This window comes from Ixodes scapularis, unplaced genomic scaffold (genome assembly GCF_016920785.2).
Source record: "Ixodes scapularis isolate PalLabHiFi unplaced genomic scaffold, ASM1692078v2 ptg001158l_1___fragment_1__unscaffolded, whole genome shotgun sequence".
NCBI classification, from domain to species: Eukaryota; Metazoa; Arthropoda; class Arachnida; order Ixodida; family Ixodidae; genus Ixodes; species Ixodes scapularis.
Genome location: NW_024610106.1, coordinates 445,029 through 471,708, shown reverse-complemented (window position 1 = coordinate 471,708; position 26,680 = coordinate 445,029). Strand labels below are relative to the sequence as shown.

At 46.2% G+C, this 26,680-nt stretch overlaps 1 long non-coding RNA gene across 1 annotated transcript in view; it reads right to left on the bottom strand.

The window, feature by feature from the left end:
* LOC121834406 overlaps nt 1-26,680 on the bottom strand; it is a 53,813-nt gene that overhangs the window by 15,477 nt on the left and 11,656 nt on the right. The window lies entirely within an intron of this gene.

The following is a 26,680-nucleotide window of genomic DNA, read 5'->3' as shown; positions in this document are numbered from 1 at the left end:
GCGATGAAAGTCATAGCTCTATATAGACTAGCCTTAGGGGTAGGATGAATGGAAGTTCTTAACTTGAAACTTGAGATCATGTCCGGTTTTCAGTTTTGAAGGCGTGAGGTCGCATCCATGGATAAGGACATAGGGGGGCTCCGAATGCGGCCGAAGCGCCACCGGCTTTGACACCCGAACTCCGACCAGGCAGCGTTAGCTTTATATGAACGGCGGGTGCTACGGCCGGGGACGCCCCGGGCACGTGACGGTTAGTCTCCCCTCTGGCTAGGTCAACGAAGGCCACCAGGCTAAACCTGCTCTCCGCGAACCCCCTCTCAGCAAGGCCCCCCGGACAGCCCGACGCGCACCACGTATGGCTACCTTGGGCCCGACTTCCTTCGTTCACCTAGACACCGGCGCGGCCGCGCCATCGCCCCCAACCCCATCCCGGTGTCCGGCCGACTATCCGCCGACCCTCTTGGTCCACACCGACATACGAAGGGACCAAGCACCCCGCTGGGCCAGGAGTGACAGGCACGAGGAGATCGGGGGGTATGATATTGCCCCCGATCCGCTTAAGGCAGGCCATGGCAGCTAGGGCCACCTCCTCAGCCGTCCGGGAATAGCCCATCGGAAACGCCTTTGAAAACTTCTCCTTCTGCTCTTCGGGAGAACCAGCCAGGCGGCCTCACCGTCTTCGCCTCCTCGGAATTTGAGGCTCTCCGCCGGAGAGAGCGAGTTATGATCTTTGGCGACAAGATCCCTGACATTGAACGACAAGGGCAGGATCGGGCAGCCCCCCTCCTGATGTTTCCCCGCCGTCTGCACCAGCCGGAGCAACGGGTCCCAAACGAATGGGGCCCGCGGCGGCGGCTTAGGGCTCCTCTCGACCGCGAGACTCCGACAGTCTCGCTATGACGTCGAGTCTGCTGTACCCACTCGGCCGGGAAGTCTGGTATGTCAACGGTGGGACCGTTGATACATTTAAACGAGTCGAAGGTCCCGACCACCTCAAGTTGATCTCCCTTCCACGTCACTGCCAGACCCCGCTGCGTGGCCACTGCCGACAAGGTCGCGCGAAGACCTTCCTTGGCCTCCCCAATGTCTGGCAGCGTCACGGACCCGCGTTTGCCAGCAAAGAAGTCGTCAACCGAGATATCGGCCAGGACTGGGTCTGGTAGATCCGGAAAGACACGACGCACTCTGTGAGTGCCAAAGGCACGAGTTATAGTGGTGGACAAGGCCATAGGGTTAATGAGGCTCGGGTCGGCAACCCAAGCCGCTCTGGCCTCCAGCAGGTCCCTGATGAGCGGGTCCTGCTCTGCCTCAAGTGCCTCGACACGCTTAGCAAACAGATCATCTTCCCATGATCCTTGCAGGTCTATGATGCCAGTCAGATTGTTGGTGCAAAGGGGAGTCAGTGGAAAGCGCCGAGTGCTAATACGCGTGGACTCTACCAGACGGTGCCGGACAGCCCACATGACAGTAGCAAACGGGTCATCGTCAAGCCTGGCCGCATCTCGGCCCTCCACTGTTCTAAGTTCGACGGCATTCCCCTTCCCACGGAGAATGAGGCCATACTGCCTTTTGAGAAGAGATTTGAAAGAGAACATAGGAGTTCTTAAAAACTTATTCAATGTCCTCTCTCTGAGACTCAACCACGAACGGATAAGAACAAAGCAGCCTCACGAGCAACAACTGTTCTAAACCGTAATTCGCGTAGATGTACGACGCTACCTCAAGTGCGTCCAGGATTTCTCTGGAACGTCCTTCTCCGACCCTTCTCCCACAGATCAGATGTCTTCGATATCGGAGGCCCCCAATTTTTAGATTGGGGCCTCCGACATCGGAGACATTCGGGGGATATCGGGGGGCATTCGTCCAATTGGTATACAATATGTTAGGAACGTTCTTAATATTTAATTAGTTTGAGCAACCTATTGTATTTCAATGCTGACTACCGTATATCATAGTTTATTTCACAACTTTAGAAGTTAGCAAATGCAGGTAACCTCTAAGTTTGGGGACACCATTGATTAAATATTGTAATTACAGCTCGACATGAAGCTAATTTACTATAAAGTACCATTAAACCTTAATAATATAAAAAAAAACTGTACCTACTGAAATTCACAAACTCAAAAAAAAAAGAAGCAAAATAAATATAACAGTAGCCCAACCAAGAACATACAGCTTCGATTGGTCAGTGTTAAAAAAATTGAAAAAAAGTGCCACATTCCAAAACAAAGCACGCATCGTGGCGAGCCCAAGCTGTGCCATCACTGAAACTACTAGATAGCTAGTGAGCTGCTCACATGCACCACTCCATCATGCATGTGCACAATAGATGTGGGCTCTGAATTTCTGATTTGCATGTGGCATGGACTGGTTGCACCACTCTGAAGGCAGCTGTGGGCACGCGCATTATGTGCCAGAGCGCATCCTTCAGTATGTCCAGTAATGCTGAGGTGAAGTTTGCCCAATAAGTTGAGTTTCTACATGGCTTCATCTGTTGAAAACTGCTCTGCCAGCATTTTGTGATGCTTTGTGTGTGTTCATCAAATTGAAGATTATATATTTATGTCAGAACCGCTGGAGCCTCCTGCTAAACAGGCGTGTTAGTTTTATGAAGGCAACAAGGGCGGCAGTGGCTCCCCGCCCCTGTCTACTCCCCCATCGGAAAGCAAAGAAAGTTCTGTTGAGAGCTGGGGTCTTAAGAGATCGGCAGAAGTTCCATACCATAATTCCTCGACAAGACAAGTTGCGAAGTCCTTCAAGATCATGAGGGTTTTGATTAGCTCCATGGCAGGAGCTGCAAGAACAGCAGTTTCCCTTGTTTAGTGAGCAAAAATTATCTCCAGCAGTCACACTGTAATCAATAAATTGTTCATATGCAGTAAGGTTCCAGGTTCAAGGTGTTTAATGGCACAACTTCCACACAGCCGAGTGCCTGAGGCAGCCAAAAGGCAGAAGCCCATACAACCAAGTGCTGGCTGCTTCCTCTCTTTCTCCCCAACTGGAACAAGTTTCTGCACTCTTTGCATTCCTAACTAAGGAGACAATCAGGTCTTTATATGACTTTGATATGGAAACTTGTCATCAGTGTAAGATGGCGTGCAAAACGATGACACTTGAAGAGGAGCAGCCAGACGCTGAATCCTTGTATCCCTCACCATGGTCGCTGAGCAGGTGGCACCATGGTTACAACTGATCCTCGGCCACAGCAGTAACGGTATGACCTAGGACGGTACCCTGGACTAAAGGGTGTTCTGCTGCGGTTCGGATCCAGCTGTGCGGGAAATTGGCACCTTAGAGATTTCTTTTTCTAGGACAGGGTTTATGCATGTTGAAGCATGGCATCAGAAGTTGAGTTGTATGAAGAGCGTTGAGAGTAAGTGCTCGGAGAGCTTGTCCAGTTAACTTCTTGTCCCAGCACCTCAGCATGACTGTAATCTGCTTCAACATTAAAAATAAGTCTGTAGGTAAGTAGCTAAACATTCGGATGGTTACTAATCTGCTGCACCTCTTCTTTTTGTGGAGTGCATGACGACACTCAGGTTAAAAAGAGCTACTAGAATATGAAGATGCCATCAGTACAACGAGAATATGGTGAATGTAGGCATAACGGAATGGAAGTCCTTGTTACACCTGGTCCACAGATCACGGAAAGTTCGTCGGAGTGCTTTTCACTCTGAATGGCATGCACACGAACTCGCAAACCGAAAGGCATTGTTAGGCTCCTTTTGAATTACCAATGGCTTGTCTGGTATTGGTGCTAGGACTTACCAGATCGACCTTGGAAAATATGGCAAGCTATTGTTGAGCAGTGTAATGAAGGTGCTGATGCAAAAGAACTGTGTTTTTCTGTTTTGTAGCAGCTGTATATGGCAGAACTACATCGTACAGCGCATGAATTATGTGCAAAACTAGCTTTTTTAAGTTGATGAGTATAATCAGTGCGTAGAACGCACACATTCATACATGGATATGTTAGCAAAAATAAAAACTAATGTCTCGTTGCAAGGACTCACACAAAAAGCGGAATTTGTTGAGAACCACATGTAAACTGGTAAAATCACTGCAGTACACTAACAACAACAAAAAAGCTATTTTTATGTTGGCACACCACGCTTCCTCCGCATTAAATTGTGCATACGACCGCTGCTGGAAATTCTGAGGAAAGCAGTCTGAGTAGCCACAGTCGGCAGCGACCCCAGACATGCTCAACGGGGTGCGAACCGGACCTGGATTGGCCTCGACATCATTGTCGTCGCACCCGTTTCGCACCCAGGCGGAGCCTGGGGTGCTCAGCACGTACTGGGCCGTGGCGGGCAGCTGGGCGAAGAGGCCAATAACAGCTGTACGTGTTGAAGTCTTGGAGAAAACACAGACGGCAAGCGTCGACGAGTGGCTTAAGGCTAGGTACTTCTAGCAGAGTGTGTTGGATAGACTGCAGCTCACGCAGGAAGAACTGTGTCTGTCCCTCGTCTATTTTCAGTGTTTTTATTCTCACTGTGTGAACTGTGGCCTAAGGCTGCAGCGTCACGTGGCGAGAGTAGCAAGGGGGCGTTGCCACTCGCAAGCTTGTGGATGTCTGTCGAAGGGCAGCGGGTAAAGATGTATTTAGGAAGTTGTTTGAGCTTGCCTGTCCATAGTCTCAATGCTCTCTTTAAAGCGGCGTAGGACTGACGGGATCATGCAAGCCTTCTTTTTCGGGCTCTTAGAAGGCCACCTCTCCTGAGACTCCACCTCACAAGCCTGAGCCTCGCGGCTCATCGCTTCGGGACAGGGGCCCGTTCGTCTGCAGCTCCGCAGGGTGCGCACTGGAACCCGATACCCGAGCAAGCTGCCTTTAATATTCACCACTCCAGGCTTCTTGCGCATCTCGATGAACTCTGTTGACTTTGCGCTTGAGAGCGGCCTTTTCTTCGTTCACCTCACTACATCGCACAGTTCTTCAGATTCTGGAATTGTTGAATTAAGGTGCATTTGGTTATATACACTTCGATCAACCAGTTACTTATAAAAAGAGGAATGCTAGGGGGGAGAATTTTCGGCATACCTGGCACGTTGACAGTCTGCGCGTGGTAGTAGCCCCCCTTGGTTGTTATGTTGCCGCTCCAGAAGACATTGTACAAAAAGTCTGGGTTGAAATCCCCGCACGTAACGGGGCGGAAGTCTTATATTTCTTCTAGGGACAACCGCTGTCGTCACGGTCTATCTTATATCCCACCAACGCAAATAATTCGCACATCACTAATCCAAGCTCTATGTATAAATGGTAACAAAGCTTCCATGGAAGCTCATAAGGCGCGAATATGGCGGCTCATTGGGTGCAGCGCCATTTGTGAGGTGTGCGGCATTGCCGCTAGTCATGCTGGCCTGCGACGTACGGGAAGTGACGCCTTATTAAAAACAAACAGAAAATGACGCAATTGCCTCTTGACTGCAACATCACGATTGCTCTTCGCTAGTGACACAAAATTTAAATGCCTTTCGCCAGTGACACGAAATTGAAATGCTTTTTTTATGTGTTCTACATGCCTGCGCAACTACTGTCCTTCATAACTTGCTTCATACAAAGTAAAGTGAATGGTACTTAAGCAGGCACATAGAATACGGAAGAAAAACAATTAGACACGTTGGCATTGCTACTTGTAGTGCATTAGACATTGGAATCTATCACTTCCATATAATCTCTTTAGCAAAAGAACCACTTTTTTCATCAGTTCTGGGAACCACCAATAAGTTAATATATTTTTGAAATTATCCAGTGTGTTACAGCACGTCAATGAATGGATGCTTATTATTTAAAGTGTCGGAGGGTTAGGCGAGTGGCCAAGAGAAGGCGCCACAGCTTGGGAGACGGGGGGTGCCCGGAAAAAACAATAAACGCAAACTCGCCGGACAGTACTGACTCCCTGCCCAACCGGTACATGGTGGCATGTTCGTAGTTCTTGCCTTCGTCCTCAGTCAGCTTCAAAGAACAAAGAACGTCCTCCCCTTCGCGGCCCATGGCGTAAACGTGTTTACTTGCGTTTCTTGAGAGCGGAGACGCAACTCGGTGATTATCCTGTAGCGTTGCCATCTCGTGAACCACGTCTTCCACGTGTGCGGCTGGTGAAAGTCGAACTTTTCCAGCAGTTGTGTTGAAATCGGGTTGAAGTAGCTGCTTCCCGCTTGAACCGCTGCTTTTTGATCCGTCATGTTGGACCGGCGTTGTTGCGCAGTTACGCGTGTCCGCTGCTCCCACTGCTGCTTCGGTTGTGCGTGCCGTGCCCGCTACTGTTGCTCTTATCGTTGACAAACTAAACCACTGAGAGACCTACTTCGTCATGATGCAGTCTGGTACTGGGGAGAGGCTCAGCAGCAAGCCTTCCAGCAGACCAAGGCAGCTCTCATCACAAACTCGGCATTGGCAATGTACAACCAAAGAGACCACTTGACACTCTTGGTCGATGCCTCATCCTATGGATTGGGTGCTGCGCTCCTCCAGGAGTCCCAAGGCGAGCGATGACCAGTTATGCATCCAAGGCACTAACGGAAACTGAGCAACGCTATGCCCAGATTGAGAAGGAGGCACTAGCCATCATGTGGGCTAGTGGCCATTTCCGCACATACTTCCTAGGGCTCCAATTTCATATTGACACTGACCACAAGCCCCTTGTGCCACTTCTCACCACGAAGCGTCTAGATGAACTCAGACCTCTTCTGCAACGTTTCCGCATGCGACTACTGGAGTATGGCTTAACGATCTCCCACATCCCGGTAAAGAAGATCCACCCGGCAGATGTGCTGTAACGCAAGCCACTTACTGGAGCAGGAGAAAAGGAAGCTGCCGACCTGGAGGAAGCCGTTCTGGAGTATGAAGTTCTCACAGTGGATCTGTTACCTGCGTCAACAACACGCTCTCACGGATCAAAGATGAGATCGGGAAGGATCCTGTCACGTCTGGAGTTCTGCTCTACGGGCTGGCCGAGCATGAGAGCTCTACCACCAGAACTGCGGCGATACTGCGAAATAGCAGGTGAACTCGAGGCTGCATTACTGTTTATTGGTCTGGGGGACGACTACAGCAAGTAATATTAAGCAATTATTTACATTGCAAAAACGCGCAGTTAGGTCAATTGATAATTTACCTTGGACTGAATCGACTTCCCCTAGCTTTATTAAACATGGAATATTAACGTTAGACAATCTCTTTTGCCTAAAGGTTGCAATTTTAGTTCATACTCAAATAAACAGGAATCCCGCAATATTTTACGAAACATATTTATTTAAGCAAACAAATTACAATTTGAGACACCAGCAGTTTTCAAAACCTAAAATAAGAACTAATTACGGTACACAAAAAACATCCTACCAGATACCCGATCTTCTTAACAGAAATTATTGTGTATTCGAATTAGCCCAGACAATAGCGTCCGTGTTTCTTTTCAAAAAATACCTTACGGTATACTTCAATGTGCCTAGTGTGTATTCCTATTATAGTTCACATCAAAATAGATTGTACATTTTTGAGTGTCATATTTTTATCTTCTCAGATATTGTTTTATTTTTTATTTATGCTGTTTTTGATTCATTTCCTGTGCCCTGCTGCTGAGTGCTGTAACGGGGGTTGGGGACCTAGTCAGGTGATTCGTTTTCGCCTTTTGTCCCAACCTCCCTGACCTGACTGTCCCAACCTCTCTCGCCACGGTGCGAGCTTGAAACGGGCATCGTCCCATTAAGCCCATTTCCATGCTTTAAGCAGTAATATCGTCCAGTTATTTTAATGAATATTTGTCCCGGGTTTCAGCACCAATATTCTAAATATTCCACCGACGGTGTCTTATTCTCTGTATGTGGATGATGTGCAAATTTCAGTTTCTTCTTGCAACCTGTATAGTTGCGAACGTCAACTGCAACTGACAATCAACAGAATGAGCAAGTGGGCAGCCGAAAATGGGTTTCGTTTCCCCCCGACAAAACCGTATGAGTTCCGTTTTCGCTGCGTCGAGGGTTGTCACCAGACTTGTGCACGTTACTGAAAAATAGTAAGGAATTACAGTTACAATTACTCAAGGCTAAATTGTAATTTATTACAATTACAATTACCCTTCCATAAAAGTAAGTGACCGTTACCCCAAAAAGTAATCCGTTACTTTCGTGGCGTTACTTTCAAGAATATTGCCTTCAATTAAGAAACAAAAGGAAGAGGGTTATTCAAGTTTTTATTGTTGCAACCTGTCCCATTTGCGGACAGGCGGCGGCGGAGTATCGAGTATCGTTAATGGAGTGATCGGACCGATCGACTAAAATTCTCGATTCTCAAAATCGCAAAGCTGTAGAAGTCATCATACATCTAGCCAAAACTAGAATAAGAGTTGATTTTTGCCCATCTTACTATACCGGCATATATTGCCAGGCAATAGCAAAACATCGTTGTAACAGTAAGGTGATAATTAAATAGTAAATAAGGTTTGGCTCGATATTCTCCTTCCTTTGGTTCTGAACAGGTCGAGCCTCGGTTGAGACGTTGGTGAATAAATAAAAGTTTCCAGTAAATGAATATAGTAATCGAAAAAAAGGAAACTCATAACAACAATTAATTAGAACGTCGGTTAAAACAAGGAAATGTAAACGCACGTTTGTCGTGTGTACCTTTTTTGGTGCCGTTTAAAAACGCACGGAGCACGAATCGACTGCATTTTACTCCGGTGTTCTCCAGATAGACGTCCGCTGATGCCACGGGCAGCGAAGGGCATAGAACGAAGTAAGCCGCGCTATGGCCCCACTCTTGAGTTTCACTCTCTCCCCAAGCCCAGAATATCAAGTCTACGTCAGCCACCATTATGTTTTATTTGTAAGAATATCTGCTTGAGATAAGATGCGTCCTGCTGGGGGAAAAACGGGAAGAAGAAGAAAGGAAGACTATTACCATTTTGGAAAGTGCTCACAAAAAGCTGACTCACAAAAGGGGTGACTGAGATGCAGATAACCTGGCTGGAATTCACAAATGAAGTGGGCCAACTCTAGAAGTTGGACTACAAAAAATTAAGTAGCTTTTAAAACAGGGTAAGGTGAAAGAAACAGAAGAAAAAATACATCCTGTTTTCGAGAAGATAAGTGTGCAGCAACGAACGAGGATGCTTGTGGCAATAGCACTTTCGGTTTCGGAGCTGGCAGGAACGAGGCCATGTGCTCACGAAAACCTTTCTTGATGCAGGCGATTGTTCCGTTCTGCCTCGTCACCGCTGGCATCAGTTTCCTGAATCCAACGTCAGCGCAGCGTCAGCTGCATGCGACGTCAACGACCTATCAGCCTTCCCGTCAGACGATTCCAAGTTCTTCGGAGTTCTTCAGGGTTCCACCCGTCCCACCCTCCAGTCAACCGAGTGGACTGTTCGAGTCAGCATATAAGCCGACGCGTGTCACGGAATCCCTGGGTTTCGGAGCTGGCAGGAACGAGGCCATGTGCTCACGAAAACCTTTCTTGATGCAGGCGATTGTTCCGTTCTGCCTCGTCACCGCTGGCATCAGTTTCCTGAGTCCAACGTCAGCGCAGCGTCAGCTGCATGCGACGTCAACGACCTATCAGCCTTCCCGTCAGACGATTCCAAGTTCTTCGGAGTTCTTCAGGGTTCCACCCGTCCCACCCTCCAGTCAACCGAGTGGACTTTTCGAGTCAGCATATAAGCCGACGCGTGTCACGGAATCCCTGGGTTTCGGAGCTGGCAGGAACGAGGCCATGTGCTCACGAAAACCTTTCTTGATGCAGGTTAGTGATTTGCCATCTGGCCCTTTCCGATCTGTTGGTGGTTTCCTGCCAGCTCCACCCAACCAACTATTCTTGATTGCGAGCACTAGGAATAAGCACTTTCATGCCATAGTGGGTAATAGACGCAAACTATATTACAGGAAAAAAGTGTTATTTGTGCTCTTGTTGCTGTTGTTAAGTGGCGACGTAGAAACTAATCCTGGTCCTGCAACTAAGGAACAAATGGAACTCATACAATCTATGTTCACTGAACTGCAAAACGGTCAAAGAAGTGTCCTCTCGAAGTTAAATGTTATTGAAAGCAAACAAACGGAGATTCACAATAAAATAGAGAATTTAATTGCAAAAAACGAGCAATTTGAGCAACGGATCTCAGATGTTGAAGTAAATAGAAGAAAGCTGGAAGCAAGACTAGACAACCTTGAAAATCGGAGCCGCAGGACAAACTTGGTGTTTTTTGGCATACCTGATGACACAGTGCGAGAGTCATGGGAGGATTCAGAAACTCTTGTTAGACGCATCTGTAAAGGTAATCTAGATATCGATGTCACCTCAATATAAAGGGCCCACCGTCTAGGTACTTTCAAGGAACGTAGCTGTCGGCCGATTATAGCAAGCTTTCAAAATTGGAAAGAACGTGACAACATCATGCGCAACGCCTTTAAATTCAAAAACTCTGCTTACAGCGTTTCCGAGGATTTCAGTGCACTTGTCAGAGAAAAAAGGCGCAAGCTATGGGACTATTCCAAAGAAAAACGACAAGATAAGAACAACAAAGTATATCTTACCTACGACAAGCTCGTTATCAACGGAGACACGTACGCCTGGGATTTCGAACAAAGCATGCCTATACTCGTTCGTAAAAAGGCTCCACCGATTCAGCAGGATTGACGCCGTGCGAGAGATATCTGTCAAAATGCCGCTTTATCAGATGTAGATGTCTCGGTATTACTTGTGAACTTCCGTAGCATAAAAAATAAAGTGGACGATTTCTTATCTCTAGTCGAGACAATCAGACCCAAAGTTATTATGGGAACGGAGACATGGCTGCATGACTCGGTTTCTAATTGCGAAGTTTTTCCCCCTGGTTTTTCCGTATACCGCAAAGATAGAAATGGACACGGAGGTGGTGTCTGTTTGCTAATTTAATCAGACTGGAGTAGTAGTGAACTAGTTTTTTCCGAAAACGACACTGAGTCTGTATGGTGTCGAGTAGTTTTACCTAAGGGGACCACTTTAGTTTTTGGTACATTTTATCGCCCCCCAGATAGTGATGCGTACTCGATAGACAAATTGGGTGACTTGTTGACGACAATTCCAGATAGTGTATTCTTGGGAGGAGACTTTAATCTACCAGGGTTCAACTGGTCTGATGAAGTTCTTGATACAGATGGACCCCGCGCTTACTCGATGTTTGCTGACATAATCAGTGTATTTGGATTTGAACAATATGTTAAAAAACCGACGCGAGAAAATTCTGTCTTGGATTTAATTTTATGCAATTTTCCTGGCGTTGTATCCGAGGTCACTGTACTTCCCGGCATAAGTGATCACTGCGCGGTTGTTGCTAAGCTCTCGGAGCCCGGAACGCGAAAGCAAGCGGAGTGTCCACGGAAACTATTTTTGTACGACAAAGGTAATTACGAAGCGATCGATGCAGAGCTTGAATCCTATTTTTATACATTTAGTCGTCTGTCCAAAAATAGTGACGTCGAAACTATATGGCATGCTTTTAGAAATAAAATATTACAGCTTGCGGAGGTGTATATTCCATCGAAACAAATGAGGAAGCGTAAAAAAAATAAGCCTTGGTTTAATGTAGAAATTCGCAGACTTATAGGTAAAGCGAGACGTGCTTACAAAACGCTGACCAAAAGTTGGTCAGTCCAAACTGAGCAGAAGTACAAAGAGATTAACAGGCTTCTCAAATTGCAAATAAAATTAAGCAAAAAAGTGTTCTTTGACAAGTTTAACGAAAATCTAAAAAGAAACCCTAAAGAATTCTGGAAGTTCGTCAACGCGAACAGAAAGGAAGACACTTCTATTCCTGCGTTGAAAGTTGATGGTAATACTGTGGTGTCTGATAACGCGAAGGTTGAATGCTTTAACTCGTATTTTAAGTCGGTATTTTCGGAAGACTCTCCGCATCTGCTATCTCCAGTGGCTTGCCGAACGCAGCAAAGCGTAATGCCCAGCATTACAATTGACATGAATGGTATAGTGAAGTTGCTGCGCGGAATTGATGCAACCAAGGCTGTCGGACCTGATGGCATTTCCCCTGTTATTTTTCTTAAGTGCAGTGAATCCATAGCGCGTTATCTTTTTGTTATATTTAGTGAAAGGTTAAAGACGGGGATGGTTCCAATGGATTGGAAGATGGCAAACGTTACACCATTTTTTAAATCGGGTTCTAAAGCCAGTGTTGAAAATTATCGCCCTATTTCATTGACATCGATCTCATGTAGGTTGTTTGAACACATTATTTACAGTAACCTTTACTCGTTCCTGGATTCATTACACTTCTTTTCCCCCTCACAGCATGGTTTTCGAAGCGGCTACTCTTGCAACACACAGCTGGTAGAATTTTATCATCATATATCCAGATCACTAGACAGCAGGAAATATGTCGACTGCGTGTTCTTAGACTTTCGAAAGGCATTTGACACGATCCCCCATCAGTTATTATTGTATAAATTGGCTTTGCTAAACATAGATCCCAACGTCCTGAATTGGATACAAAATTATTTAGAAGGTCGTGAGCAGCGGGTTGTTTTAAACGGTACTATATCCACATCAACTCGGGTTACGTCGGGAGTGCCACAAGGGAGTGTCTTAGGGCCTTTACTTTTTCTCATATACATAAATGATATCACCGAAAACATACAGTCTCATATTAAACTGTTCGCCGACGACTGCGTATTGTACAGGGAAATAAACACGTCAGACGACCTGGCCATGTTACAAACCGACATAAATATTTTATCTTCTTGGTGCAATCAATGGAAAATGAGCCTAAATTTAAGTAAATGCAAACATATTCGTTTCTCGAGAAGTAAGCTGCACGATTCTTATAGCTACCTAATCAACGGGACTGTTTTATGTACTGTGTTTGAGTATGTTTATCTAGGAGTGCTATTTGCGGATTCCCTAAAATGGAACAGCCATATAGAACGTACAATCGGAAAGGCTAGTAAAATGTTTTATTTTATCCGTCGAAATTTTAGATCCGCGTCGCGAAACGTCAAACACTTTATTTTTCTTTGGTAAGAACGATCCTTGATTACGCGTGCGTTGTGTGGGACCCTTATCACGACTTCCTTATCAATAAACTAGAAAAAATTCAAAATCAGGCCGCGCGTTTTGTACTGAACAACTATGACCCTTATGCTAGTGTTACAGATATGAAGGCCATGCTGGGATGGGAAACACTCGAATGTAGACGAAAAAAAATAAGACTAAAAGTTTTCCACCGTGTCTTTCGCAACAAAACAGGAATTGATAAAGCCACTTATCTTATGGAGCCATCCTACGTTTCTACCCGTTGTGATAATTCTAAAAAGGTTGCTGTTCCCACTTACAGGACTGACAGTTTTGCGAATTCATTTTTTGTCAAAACCGCGAGAGAGTGGAACGATCTCCCGGAAGATGTTGTGTCCATTGATGATAATGACGTTTTCTTTTTCCACTTGTCATAATGTTTTCTAAAACCCCCCTACAATAACCTACATACATTGTACCTACATCGCCCACAGGGCGATGTAGGTACAATGTAAATAAATAATAATAAATATCACATCTCTTTTTAGTGAATTTTAGGGTATACGGAGCATTGTCTGGTGTTGTAACATAATGAAAATGGTCGTAGTCACTCAAAACCGAGAAGGACATTGTTAATTCTTGTCTGTGCACTTACCGCCTCGAGCTTTTCAAAGAGGCATACACCCACTTGGTGTCCTCTTCCCGCCTTCGATAGCAAAGAAAAAAACAAAGGGTCTAAAAAAAGCGGATATAACTTGACCCCACTCCCCCCCCCCCCTTTTTTGTGTAAAAATGTTTTTTATTTCTTTTTTTTTTACATTGTTGTTAGGGTCTAAACAAATATAAATTTAGGGGCTTGGTGTTGAAAACAAAAATGGTTTTGCGGAACTGAAGGGTGCCAAGCCTCGCTTTGCGCGTGAGAGTGTCACTGAGCTCGACTTTACCAAAATAAAAACAACCCTTCCTTTAGAAAAAAAAAGTGGGGGGGGGGGGGTCTTCAATAAAAAAGTAACGGATTAAAAGAAATCCGTTACGTAAAAAATGTAAGGGAATTACTTTAAAATTACATCAGAAAATATGTAATTATTTCGTTACTAAATTACTGATAAATGTAAGGGATTACAAGTATATTTCGTTACTTGTAACGGATTACGTACAAGTCTGGTTGTCACCGGATACTACCTTGCATCTGAATAACCTTACAATCGCTGTAAAGGAGGCGCATAAGTTTCTAGGCGTGATATTCGACAAAAAGCTAACATTCGTACCTCACTTGAAAGAACTAAAACAAAAATGCCTACTATCTTCCAATATTCTTAAGGTGCTGTCACACACTACTCGGGGGCCTGACAGACAATGTCTGCTGCGAATTTATAACTCTAGTGCGGTCCCGGTTGGATTACGGTGCACCGGTATATGCGTCGGCACGACCATCTGCTTTGAGGATGTTAGACCCAATCCAACACTTGGGGCTGCGTCTAGCCACAGGTGCTTTTCGCACGTCGCCCGTGCTGACTCTGTATGCTTAAACGCATCAGATGTCGCTTGAGCGACGCAAACAATATCTTAGTCTGTGTTATGCCTACAAAGTTTATAGGGATCCGTACCAACCTTCATTCTCCGCTCTGCGGACCTCTGCATCACTGCGGCTTTTTGAGAATAAGCCTAGTATTGTTTGGCCCTTGAGCCTTCGGACTGAGAGCATGGCAAGGTCGCTGCACCTTTCTTTTGATGAGCCTCCCTTGTTGAGACAGGCCTATAGGGTTGTTCCTTGGGACTTGGTGCCAATCTCTTACGATTGGTCCCTTTCAAGGTACAGCAAAAAGGTTGTTCCTCCTTTTGTTCTCTTGCGGGAGTTCGCAGAGCTAGGGCAGAAATATAGTGACTATCTCCACTTTTACATTGATGGCTCGAAAACGTCGACTTGCGTAGGGTGTGCAGTTTGTTCTCTCGCTTACAGTTAAGTTAGGCAACTCAACCCTCTAGCAACTATTTTTACCGCCGAATTGTATGGTATCCTGATTACTGTTGAATATATTCCAGAAAATAACATTAACAAAGCAGTTCTGTTTACTTCCAAAGTGTTCTCTTAGCTATTTCATCTTTAGCAGACAGTAAGAATGCTCTTGTGCAGTAGGTTTGTTTTCAGATAAACAAAGCTTTCCATCTAGGACAAGTTATAAAATTCTGCTGGGTGCCCAGTCATGTGGGCATTCCTGGTAACGAGAATGCAGACCACCTTGCACTTTCTGCAAAAAACTACACGGAAACGTCTCTTGGCCTGCCACACCAAGACCTCAAGCCAGCCTTAGAGGGCAACTCTGCCCGAAACTCAAAATGAATTAAATTACTGGTATCGCTGTAGTGACACAAAATACAACACCAGCCAAAATATCACGTCCGTGGGACGCCGCATTCTCAACTAATGCCGATAATAAAAATGAGACTCACCGCGAGCCGCTGCTCCTTAGCGGGCGGCCAGCGGGTTGCTGATTGTAAAGCAACATTGGGCCGTAACATCAGTATCGTTCTCTTTTTTTCCTCTGATCCGGGCGTTGCGCGGAGTGCGCTTCTTTGAGCCGCTACCAGCGCTACTTCGGCTTGTGATTGGCGTGTTTAGCCGTTGCTTTTATCTGGAGCCCGTGTAGCTCCGCTATAGCCTTTTGTTTATTTGCTTGTGAGGACTGCAAGACTCGTTTTAGTGAGCAACTCGGTGCGTCCCAGACTGCCCAGCTGTTCCTCGAAAGATGCCGAGTACAACTTGAAGCTCTGTCGGCTGCTCAAACAACCCGCTGCACAACCCGGAGGTGCTTTTTCACAAGTTTCCAACGGACCGGAAATTGGAGAAGGTGTGGGTGAACGCTGTTCGGCGAGTGGACTTTGGATTTCGGCTTTTACGCGCCCGAGGAAAAAGAACAAAAACACACACACAAAAAAAAACAGACGTGTGCAGCCCAGCGCACGTCTGTTCGGGCGCCGCGGCCCGCGCCGGAGAGCCTCGGAGCTTTGTGTCTCGGACTGACCCGCAGCGCGATAGCGAGAGGGTTCCCAGTACTTTACGTCACTGGCAGCACGGCGCAGAGCAACGCCGCTCCATCCACGGAGCCCCGATGACAATTCCCCGCAGGGGGCACCTGTGAAAGCAGGTGTTTGGAGAGTGGCGTCTCCACGGACCCCGAGCCATGCGGGTTCGCCCGCCCACGTCTGGCTGTGCGTGGCTTTCCCGTGTCCGGGGAAAAGTGCATCCTGGTGGTTGAGCCGAGCCCGGGGTAGGGTTGGACCCTTCGGGGCCCCCCGGGTGAGGCAATACACCACTTCGGCCCCTGCTTCTCGTAGACGGGAGTCCTGGTAAGGCCCGGCCAGGATGATTCAGCCTAGTCGCCTTTTCTTCTACTATCCCCTCCGATCTTTCACTCCCACCTTTACTTATACTTCTCTCTCTTTTCTCTCCATTCCCCTTTCACCTTCTTGGCGGCAAGGGCCAACCTTGAGTGGAGAAGGACGCTAGTCTAGACCCATTCTTGGGTATAACATCTGGGTAGGTGCTACTTGAGCCACGTGCACAGCAAAGCCATTTTTGTTATGTGCCGTTACCCTGTCCCATGTTGGGCTCCATGGTGGGCGGCACACCGGAGATGTCGAAGATCTCCCATTTTTATATGGGTTCCAAAGCAAAACTTCCTTCTGATCGATCTCTGAAAAGAGTTCGCACCGAAGCCACCGTTCCTCTAAAGACTACAGATAACACTCAAGCCTTCTCAAAGTTTCTAGTAATACACTGCGAATACGAACTACCACTTGGAAAGCTGTCCCCATTCCTTGTGGCAAAAACCTTGGAATCATGTGTTGGAAAATCTTACAAAGCAAAGAAGCTTCGCTCTGGAGACCTCCTTGTCGAGGTTGAAACTGAGCAACAAAGTAAAGCGCTCCTTGGACTTACTAGTATAGCTGATCGCAAAGTCACAGTAACGCCACACCGATCTCTCAACACCATTCGGGGCGTGATCTCCGAAGATGATCTGTTGGAAAGTACTGAAGATGAAATCCTTGAAGGACTAAGCAATCAGGGTGTGATTGCAGTGAGGCGTATTACCTTTCGTCGAGAAGACCAAGAGAAGCCTTCGAAGCACCTTGTGCTTACATTTAACTCCACGACACTCCCCCAGACGGTCAAGGCTGGCTATCTCAACTGCAAGGTTCGACCGTTTATCCCCAATCCGAGACGTTGCTTTAGCTGCCAGCGTTTCGGACATGGGGCAGCCACTTGCAGGGGACGGACAACCTGCGGAAAATGTTCAAGCAATGATCACCCTACTGACAGCTGTGCAAGTGAATTTTCCAAATGCGTGAGCTGTTCAGGTGCTCACCCTGCATACTCCCGTTCATGCCCAAAGTTTAAAGAAGAAAAAGAAATACTAACACTGAAAACCAAAGAAAATCTGACCTACTTTGAAGCACGAAAACGCCTCTCATTCTTACAGAGAGGCACCTACGCCGCTGCGGTCAGCAAGGGGGCTGCACCGACAACGGCTTCCGTGGGGACACAGGTCTGTCTTTTAGACCTTTCTGCCCCGCGCAAACCTCAAGCCCCCAAAATCTCACCTGGAATCCCTCAAGAACAGAGGGATTCAACTCAAACCGCATCCTCAAAGGCGACGGCCCCGCGCCGTATGCCCGCACGTCCTCGTGAGAAAACTGTGACGACAGAGTCACAGTGCCTTGAGGGGCGCCCTTCATGTTCCTCGCATCGCGAGGTTGAGGCAATGGATGTCTCCAGCAGTCCGCCGGAGCCTCCACCTGCCCCGAAGGTTGGTAAAATCTCGTCAAAAGTTGAGGACCCAAAGAAAAAGACCAAAGCGACAGGTCCAGAAGCTGGCACATAGCAAGTGCTTAGTCGTGGACGCTGTTTCAACACCCAAAAATTTTCATTAACACTTCATACACCTCACAGCATCACTGTTCTTTGTCGCTCACCTGCATTACCTCACTCACTCTTAGGGATCAGTTGGGACAGAGGAATGATGGCGACTCCCTCGCCAGTGGCGTTGGCCCAAAGTCTCGACCCCCTTGGAGGTCAGAGGGGGCAGCTCCACAAGGATCAGCCAGAGGACTATTGGCGACTCCCTCGCCTGGGGCACTACCTCTATTTGTCTTTCCCCGAAGGCTTGGTCGGAACTGCCCTCCTGTTGACATCCACACCCATTCATGTCCTCTTTCGTTTTTTATTAAATTAGTTTTTCGATTTTTCCTTAGAACCTTAGTTTGTGAGTGGTGCATTACAGCTTTAGCTGCTTATGCGCTAAGGCTACGAACTCGAGGTCCCGAGTTTCAAACTTGTAACCGACAATGAGTCTTATTCAATGGAACTGCCGAGGTCTCCTACATAATTATGACGATGTTTGCTCCCTTTTGGAAGAATATCGTCCACTGGCAGTGTGTCTCCAGGAAACTCACTTGAAGGGAAGTCAGTCAGGAGTCTTTAGGCACTTTCATTTTTTCCGCAAGGATAGAGATCACTCGTCTTACTCTTCTGGCGGCGTGGCCATAGTAGTGCAAAAATCAGCTGCATGTGTTGAGGTTTCCGTGCAGACCGCCTTGGAAGCAGTAGCTGTTCGCATTCTGTCAGACCGCCTGATAACCCTTTGTTCACTTTACATTCCTCCAAACTTTCATTTAAGGTGTGAAGATCTTGAGTCACTCATCGCGCAACTCCCCCATCCATTCATTATTCTTGGCGATTTTAATGCACACAATCCTTTATGGGGCAGTACTAGACGCGATACTCGTGGAGCAATTGTCGAACGGTTTATTTTATCTACAAATTTGTGTCTGTTTAACGAAAAGAAACCCACAAACTCATTTACATCAATTGACCTCTCTATAAGTGAACCTATTTTATTTTCACTCTTTTCGTGGCAGGTTACAGATAATCCTTTAGGTAGTGACCACATGCCGATTGTTTTAAGACGAAATAACCCAGGTGTGACCCTCCCCAGCCGAACTCCCCGCTGGAAATTTGAAAAGGCAAACTGGTCACAATTCAGTGAATTCTCACTGCTGGCATGCACATCTCTTGACAAGCTTTCAATGGATGCAGTGAACGAATACTTAACGAATTGTATCCTTCAGGCAGCCATAATGTCAATCCCCATGACCTCGGGACGCCTCCCACGCCGTCCCAAGCCTTGGTGGAACGAAGAATGCTCAGAATCACGAAAAAAACAAAACAAGGCATGGAGCATATTTCGACGGTATCCGACATCGAGCAATCATCTTCACTTTAAGCAAATGAAGGCCCGTGCACGGTACATTCGCCGGCAATCAAAAAGAACAAGTTTCCAAGGGTATGCGACATCAATAAATAGCCACACATCCCCGAAAGAGGTCTGGGACCGAATTAACAAAATCAATGGATGTTATACTGCTTTCACCATCCCCCTGTTATTCTGCAACGGAACCTGTCCAGAAAGTCTAGAGGAACAAGCCGATATTCTCGGGGAACATTTCGAGTTTGTTTCAAGTTCCAGGCACTATTCACCATCATTTCTTCGGCTAAAACAACGGGAAGAAGCCAGGACCATAAAGGCACCTGGCAGTGCACGGGAGCCGTACAATAGATTCTTCACCCTTATTGAACTAAAGATGGTCCTTCATAACGTCAAACCCTCGGCAACTGGTCCTGACGGTATCCACTACTTCATGTTGAATCATCTCCACCCGTCTACACTTGATTTGGTTTTATACCTTTTCAACAGAATATGGGAGGAGGGACGTTTTCCATCAGCTTGGAGAACGGCTACAATTATCCCTCTACTTAAACCTGGAAAAAACTCGGATGCTGCTACTAGTTACAGGCCAATCGCATTGACGAGCTGCTTGTGTAAAACCCTCGAAAAAATTATTAATAGACGACTGATGCAGCACTTGGAAAAACATTGCATCCTGGATAAATACCAGTGCGGTTTCCGCTCATTCCGCTCAACACAGGATCAGTTGGTTCGATTGGAGACAACTGTTCGAGAGGCCTTTGTCAATAGACAGTACTGCCTCTCTGTGTTCTTCGATCTCGAGAAAGCATGCGATACTGCCTGGCGGCATGGAATTTTGAGGGACTTGATTGACATTGGTATCCAGGGCCGCATGTTCTTTGCCATTGAAAGCTATTTAGGTAGACGCACCTTCCGAGTAAGGCTGGGGTCTGTACACTCACGATGGTTCGTACAGGAAAACGGTATTCCACAGGGCGGTGTCCTAAGTGCTACTCTGTTTGCTATAAAAATCAATTCTATCGCGCGTGTCATACCACCATCGGTCCACTATTCGCTATATGTAGATGACCTCCAGATCGCTGTTTCCTCATGTAACCTTGCAATCTGTGAACGGCGTGTTCAACTGACTATTAATAATGTGACAAGGTGGGCTGACAATAACGGATTTAAGTTCTCCACGGAGAAGACTGCTTGTGTTTGTTTTTCACGAAAACTTGGTGTGATGCCGACGCCTTCGTTGACCATATACAGTGCACCAGTTCAGATAAAAACTGAGTATAAGTTTCTAGGGCTTATATTCGACTCCAAGCTCTCTTTCAGCCAGCATATCAAAACTCTAAAACAAAAATGCCATAAATCCCTTAATATTTTAAGAGTTCTCTCCCACATGACTTGGGGCTCCGATCGAGTGTGCCTTCTAAGAATCTATAGGTCGATTGTGCGGTCACGCCTAGATTATGGATGTTTGGTGTATGGATCAGCGAGTGCATCAACACTGAAAATGTTGGATCCAATCCATCATGCAGGGATCAGACTTGCCACTGGTGCATTTCGTACATCCCCTGTGCTGAGCCTCTATGCCGAAGCTAATGAAATGTCTCTAGAGAAAAGGCGAGATGTCCTAGGTCTAATGTATTCGCTTAGGATACGGTCGGTAGTACAACATCCGTGTCGGGAACTAGTCGAGGGAACACGTTTTGAACGAACCTTCCAAAGCAAGCCCGCTGTTAAGCCTCCCTTTTCTTTGCGGAACAAGACTGCGGCCGCATCAGCTAACCTTCAGACAAACCCACCTGTTGCTCAGCTTTTGGGAACAGTGGCACCATGGGAACATGGTCTGCTCATCACAGACTTGTCACTTACTGAGTACACTAAGAAAAATACCCCACCAGAAGTTTTAAAACAGGAATTCTTTGAGCTACAAAATACATATAAAGACTACACCAGCTTTTATACTGACGGCACAAAAACCGATTCCTGTGTCGGATGTTCCGTGATTGGACCATCACTTAAATGTGTGCGGAGGATTAATTCCAGTGCAACTATCTTGACTGCCGAGTTATACGGTTTACTATTGGCCACAGACTATATTATCAAAAATAGGCATACATACTCTGTAGTTTACACTGATTCACTAAGTGCTCTGAGAGCGCTCAGATCCCTTGAGATAGCGAAAAACCCTATAATAACTCAGCTACAACATAAAGTGGTTGCTGCGGCTAGGGACAACAAATTGCAGATAGTCTTTTGCTGGGTGCCTAGTCACGCGGGTATTCCCGGCAATGAAGCTGCTGATCGTGCCGCTTCCACATGTGCTACAAGGAAGGTTGATCTTGACGACATACCCTACCAAGACTACAAAGCGACTGTAAAGAAAAGTATCAAGTGTAAATGGCAAGAGGAATGGTCCCGCGAAACCAACAACAAACTTCATGTTGTGAAGCCGATGCTACAGGAGTGGGCGAGTGCCCGTCATAGGGACCGTTTTTTCGAGGTAATCCTTTGTCGGCTAAGAATTGGCCACACACATCTAACACATGGGTATCTGCTTCGTCGAGAGGATCCACCTGCATGCGAACACTGCTCAAAACGATTAACAGTAGTTCATATCCTTCTTGAGTGCCCCGCATATCACAGATACCGCCAATTCTACTTTGCCCAGTTTTATTCAGCACAGATGCCTTTACACCTTGCTCTTTTGCTTGAAGATGAACCTTTTATAAATCATACAAATGTTTTTAAATTCCTAGAAAGCACTGGACTTTTACATCGACTTTAAACTTGCTTTGCAATTTTAAATTTTTCATCCACATTATTTATATACAGATTCATGCACATCCTTTTATTCTATCACTGGCCACTAGAGCCCTCTTTCCTCTCTAGAAACCATTTATGAAATAGTCACGGACTTTGGCGCTCTATAGCCTTAGATGCTTTTGCGCCAATAAAACTCAATCAATCACTCAATCAACCCCGATGACAATTTAGGCCTAGCAACGAGTACGGAAGACCGCACAGACGGCGACAGCCGGCGAGTACGGCACCGAACGAGTTCACTCGTTTTCCAGTCGATAGCCTTTGGGTGTACGCACTAACTCTTGCTACATATGCTGGATAACTACACTATACAGGATTAAAACAAAATCAGCTTACCTCCTATCTTTAGACGGCTAGCGCAACAGGGGTAGGTGCCGCTCGGCCTGCGTACTCGTTGAACGAGAACGATCCTGACGTCACATTCACATAGTGGCTGACTTCCAGTGTTGCCGGAGCCTCGAGCGGCTAGTTTCGGTTTTGTTGGCCTCGCCTCAAACAAAACATTGAGGTTTCAATATCTTTAAAACGACCCACAGTAACATGAAAAAAATTACACCTTGTAATTAAGGGACGCTGACTGGACTAAAAACAGTCATAATCCCAAAATGGAAAGTATGGACCGGAGTTACCCTTTAAACAAGTCAATTATTAAGTTATGGCAGCTGGATTGGGACACACAGATCGATAACTAACTCCACATTATTAAGCCCAACTTAGAAGTAAGGGAGAGTTCCTCCCATAAGGACCGCCGTTCGGAAGTCCTTTTGTGCCGCTTGAGAATTGGTCATTCTCGATTGACACACCTGCACTTGCTCTACGGTGAAGATGTCAAGCTCTGTGAAAAGTGTGAGAAAGTGTTGACTGCCCTTCACATCCTTTGGAATTGTAGATTTCATGATCATCAACGCCGAAGATAGTTTCCTTAACTTTTCAGAAACCACCTTCCATTTCATCCTTATTTTTTGCTTGGTGATAGACCTTTGGTACCATTTGCTCGCGTTTTAAGTTTCCTACATGCAATTTGCTTTTTGCACCTGATATAGGTAGACAAGTAAGTTTAGATGTAACTGCATGCTAGGCTTTTTAAGTTAACTTTCTTGGCGCAATATGGCCACAGTCGCTCTTGCGCCATTGAACCCCAATCATCATCACGCGGTTGGTACATACTTGGATAAAAACAACTTGAGGAAGAAGTTTTCACTAGAGCTCGTTGATAGTCAGCCGTCTCATCTCATCTCCTGTTTTCTTTCTATGTTTTTTCTTAAGTTCAGGCTGTTTTAGTCCATGCTTTCATTTTTCTATTTTTGGTTGAGAGGCAAGGTGTCTCCGGCGCTGTGTTTTTTCTTTTTCACAACGACCAACTAGCTCAGTTCTCGACTCGCTGTAAGCACCTCTCGCCGTAAGCAGAACCGCAGAGTGCCACAGGAAACTAAGCGTCTGCGGCGTTCGTACGAGAGCGTAGGACGAAACCTACATTATTGCCCTGCGATGCTTCACTAGCTGACCTGCTGCCAGCGTTGCTCACCCGCTGTCGGGCTGCTAACTCGGCTGGTACAACATTTTTAATATTGGTTTTAATCGGGAATGCGACGTTGGTTCCACGTGATATTTTGGGTATGACCTTATTTTGATCTCCTAAAGCGATATCGGCCCCTTTTATAGAATCTATGTTTTGGGGGAGTTGCCCTTTTAAAGTAGTTGGTCAGGGACTGGAGCAAAGCCTATTTTTCGGGCAAGAAAACGGCGTGCCTGAGCACTGCTACCAGGACTGGTACTGACGCTCTGAATATCTTAAAAGCTGTCATCCTGGACACCAGACAGTACACCAAAAAGGGAAAATTTCAGATTGTGATAGAGCTTCATCATCGTTAGCAATACTGCGTCCGCGTTACTGATGCTGAAGTCCTTCCTCTTGTTCGACATGCGAGACTCCACATACAGGTCGCAAATGTTGTAGAATAACTTAAAATGGCACACAGGTTAGTGATACAAGGGCCGGTTTGTTTTTAACCCGTACAATCCCGAGCACTTGTTCTTTCTCAAGCTGTAGGGTATCAGCTTGGCTTCCAATGTCTTTCTTCGAGCTGTGAAGTTCAGCCTTGAAGAGCTGAAACACTAAAAACAACTCTGGTGTCAACAAGAATTATGTTGACGTGACTCTCATACTGGGCACGCAATGTTTACTCTCTCCCCTTTACAAAAATTGTTATACCTTTCTATAGAAAAGTTTCCGAAAAAGTCAATAGAGGATATAGAATGTCAACAGCTTGTCTCTTGCTATTAAATGTCAACAGCTTCTCTACAGAAAAGCATCAGAGAAAGTCTGTTGACATCCTATTGAAAATTGACCCACTTTTTTTTTGAAAGTCAGCAGACTTTCTGTGATGCTTTTCTATTGAAAATCTCTTGAAAAGTCACGGTTGAATATTAAATGTCAACAGCTTTTCAAAAGAAAAGCGTAAAAAGTCGGTTGGCTTTTTATTGAATATTGGCCCACTTATTAATTGAAACTCAACAGACATTCTGTGATGCTTTTTGTTGAAAAGCTGTTGACATTCAATATTCCCTGTTGACTTTTTTTACAGCATTTCAAAAGAAAAGTACAGTGCTCAACGAAACGAAATGGGCCAGCGGAACGCGTGGCCTCCAGAACTTGCTGCGCCATCTACCGATAAAAGACGGGCTGCCTGGTGACGCGAGTCGCGCATGCGCAAAACTGATACGAGCGCTCAGCGACTGTTCGCACACAGGCGCGCAACCCCCGATAATCTGCGCAGGCCATGATTTTGCGGAGTGACCACGTTTATTTTTCCTCAGAGACACTGTCGTGATGATGTGCATGAGTTTATCTTGCTTCAAATATATAAAAAAGAAAAGATAAAGCTTCATTTTTTATTCCATAAAAGATTGATGAGCCAGCGCGTCCGGCCTTTTGCAGCTATAATATATTAATGCAGAGTTTTATTTTTTCGTGGTTTTATTCAATTTTAGCGAGCGTCTGACAGTCATTAAAAAGCGTGTGCTGTGTCAACATAGTTTATTTGACATGTTACACAATGCTGCGCCTACCAGAAAAAAAATAATATAAGTAACGTGCTTGTTTTATTATCAGCACCTTACTCTAATATTTGCAGAACTCTCCATTGGCTTCACAAATAGCATTCATGCGACGCGGAAGGGATTCATAAAGATTCACCACCAACTCTGGACATTGCCGCAGCCTGTCCCATTCTTCCTTCACAGCATCCCATAGCTGGTCAGTCGTGACGGAGTGAAGTCCTCGCCGCGATAGCTGGATCTTCATGTTTCCCCAGATGTTCTCGATGGGGTTCATGTCAGCCCCTTTTGGGGGCCATGGCATAACCGCCACTCCGCGTTCCTCTAGAAGGTCACGCACACGATTTGACTGATGAACAGGACAAAGGTCATGTTGAAAAAAAAAGCATCCGTCAGGGAAAGGTCCCTCAAGAACGTAAGGAATGAGCTCGTGCTCAATGACGTCGCAATACGTTTCGGTTAAGCCTCTGGATTCTTACAAGTGGACCAAGTCCTTCCGCTGACAATGCCCCCCAGACGTTAACGGTTTGTCGGCCACTCCTGCCCACACGCTGCAAGTAAGGGGCATCATACCTGAAACATCAAAATCACAAATTATAAGATCCGGCTTGTTAAAAATTGTCGTGTTGCTCAAAAGTAACATACCGTGCACCTCGCGGTCTCCAAACTTGTTTTCCTTGGTGCCAGTCAGTTGAGAAAGAGGACTCGTCGCTGAAAACAACGGTTTTCCAGTCTTGAATCGTCCATGATGTCTTTTCCATGGCAAACCGCAGGCGGATATCTTTTTGTCGAGGAGTTAAAATTGGCTTCTTGCACGCAGCATAGCTCCTAATACCCGCTTCTGCAAGACGGCGTCGCACAAGTTGGTCACTGACATTCAGACCAAGTTCGCCTCGAATGTCACGGGCCGTAATAAAAGGCTGGTCGACTGCAGCCGCGACGATCCATCGATCTTCCTCATCGGTAGTGGACCTTGGGCGGACGTCGTGAGGAGCGTCATGGATGCGGCCGTTGTCGTCTCGAAACGCCGTGAAAATTCGGGCCACTGCGGTTCGGGTCCTTCCTGTCATCCGGGCGACTTCTCGTTGGGGCATTCCCGCGCGGCATAGGGCCATAATTCGCCAGCGTTCGTGAATTGGCACTCGCGACGGCATCTTCACGAATGGATACTGATGGCAGTGAACCGACAATTTATAGAAAAATAAATGTGAAGTGAAATGGCACTGTGCTTTTTATTAAAAGAAAAAAATATTGCCCTTTTGTTCCTTTTCTTTCATATTTGAGACAAGATAAAAGTATGCACAGGGCGTCAAACAGATCGCGATAAAACCACGCGGCGATTAAATAATAAAAAAAGGCTATCACTCTGCAGAGATTACCCATCGGGAGTTGTGCACAGCGTGGGAACAGCCGATGAGCGCTCGTATCAGCTTTGCACACCTCCGACTCGCGTCACCAGGCAGCCCGTCTTTTATCGGTAGATGGCGCAGCAAGTTCTGGAGGCCACGCGTTCCGCTGGCCCATTTCGTTTCGTTGA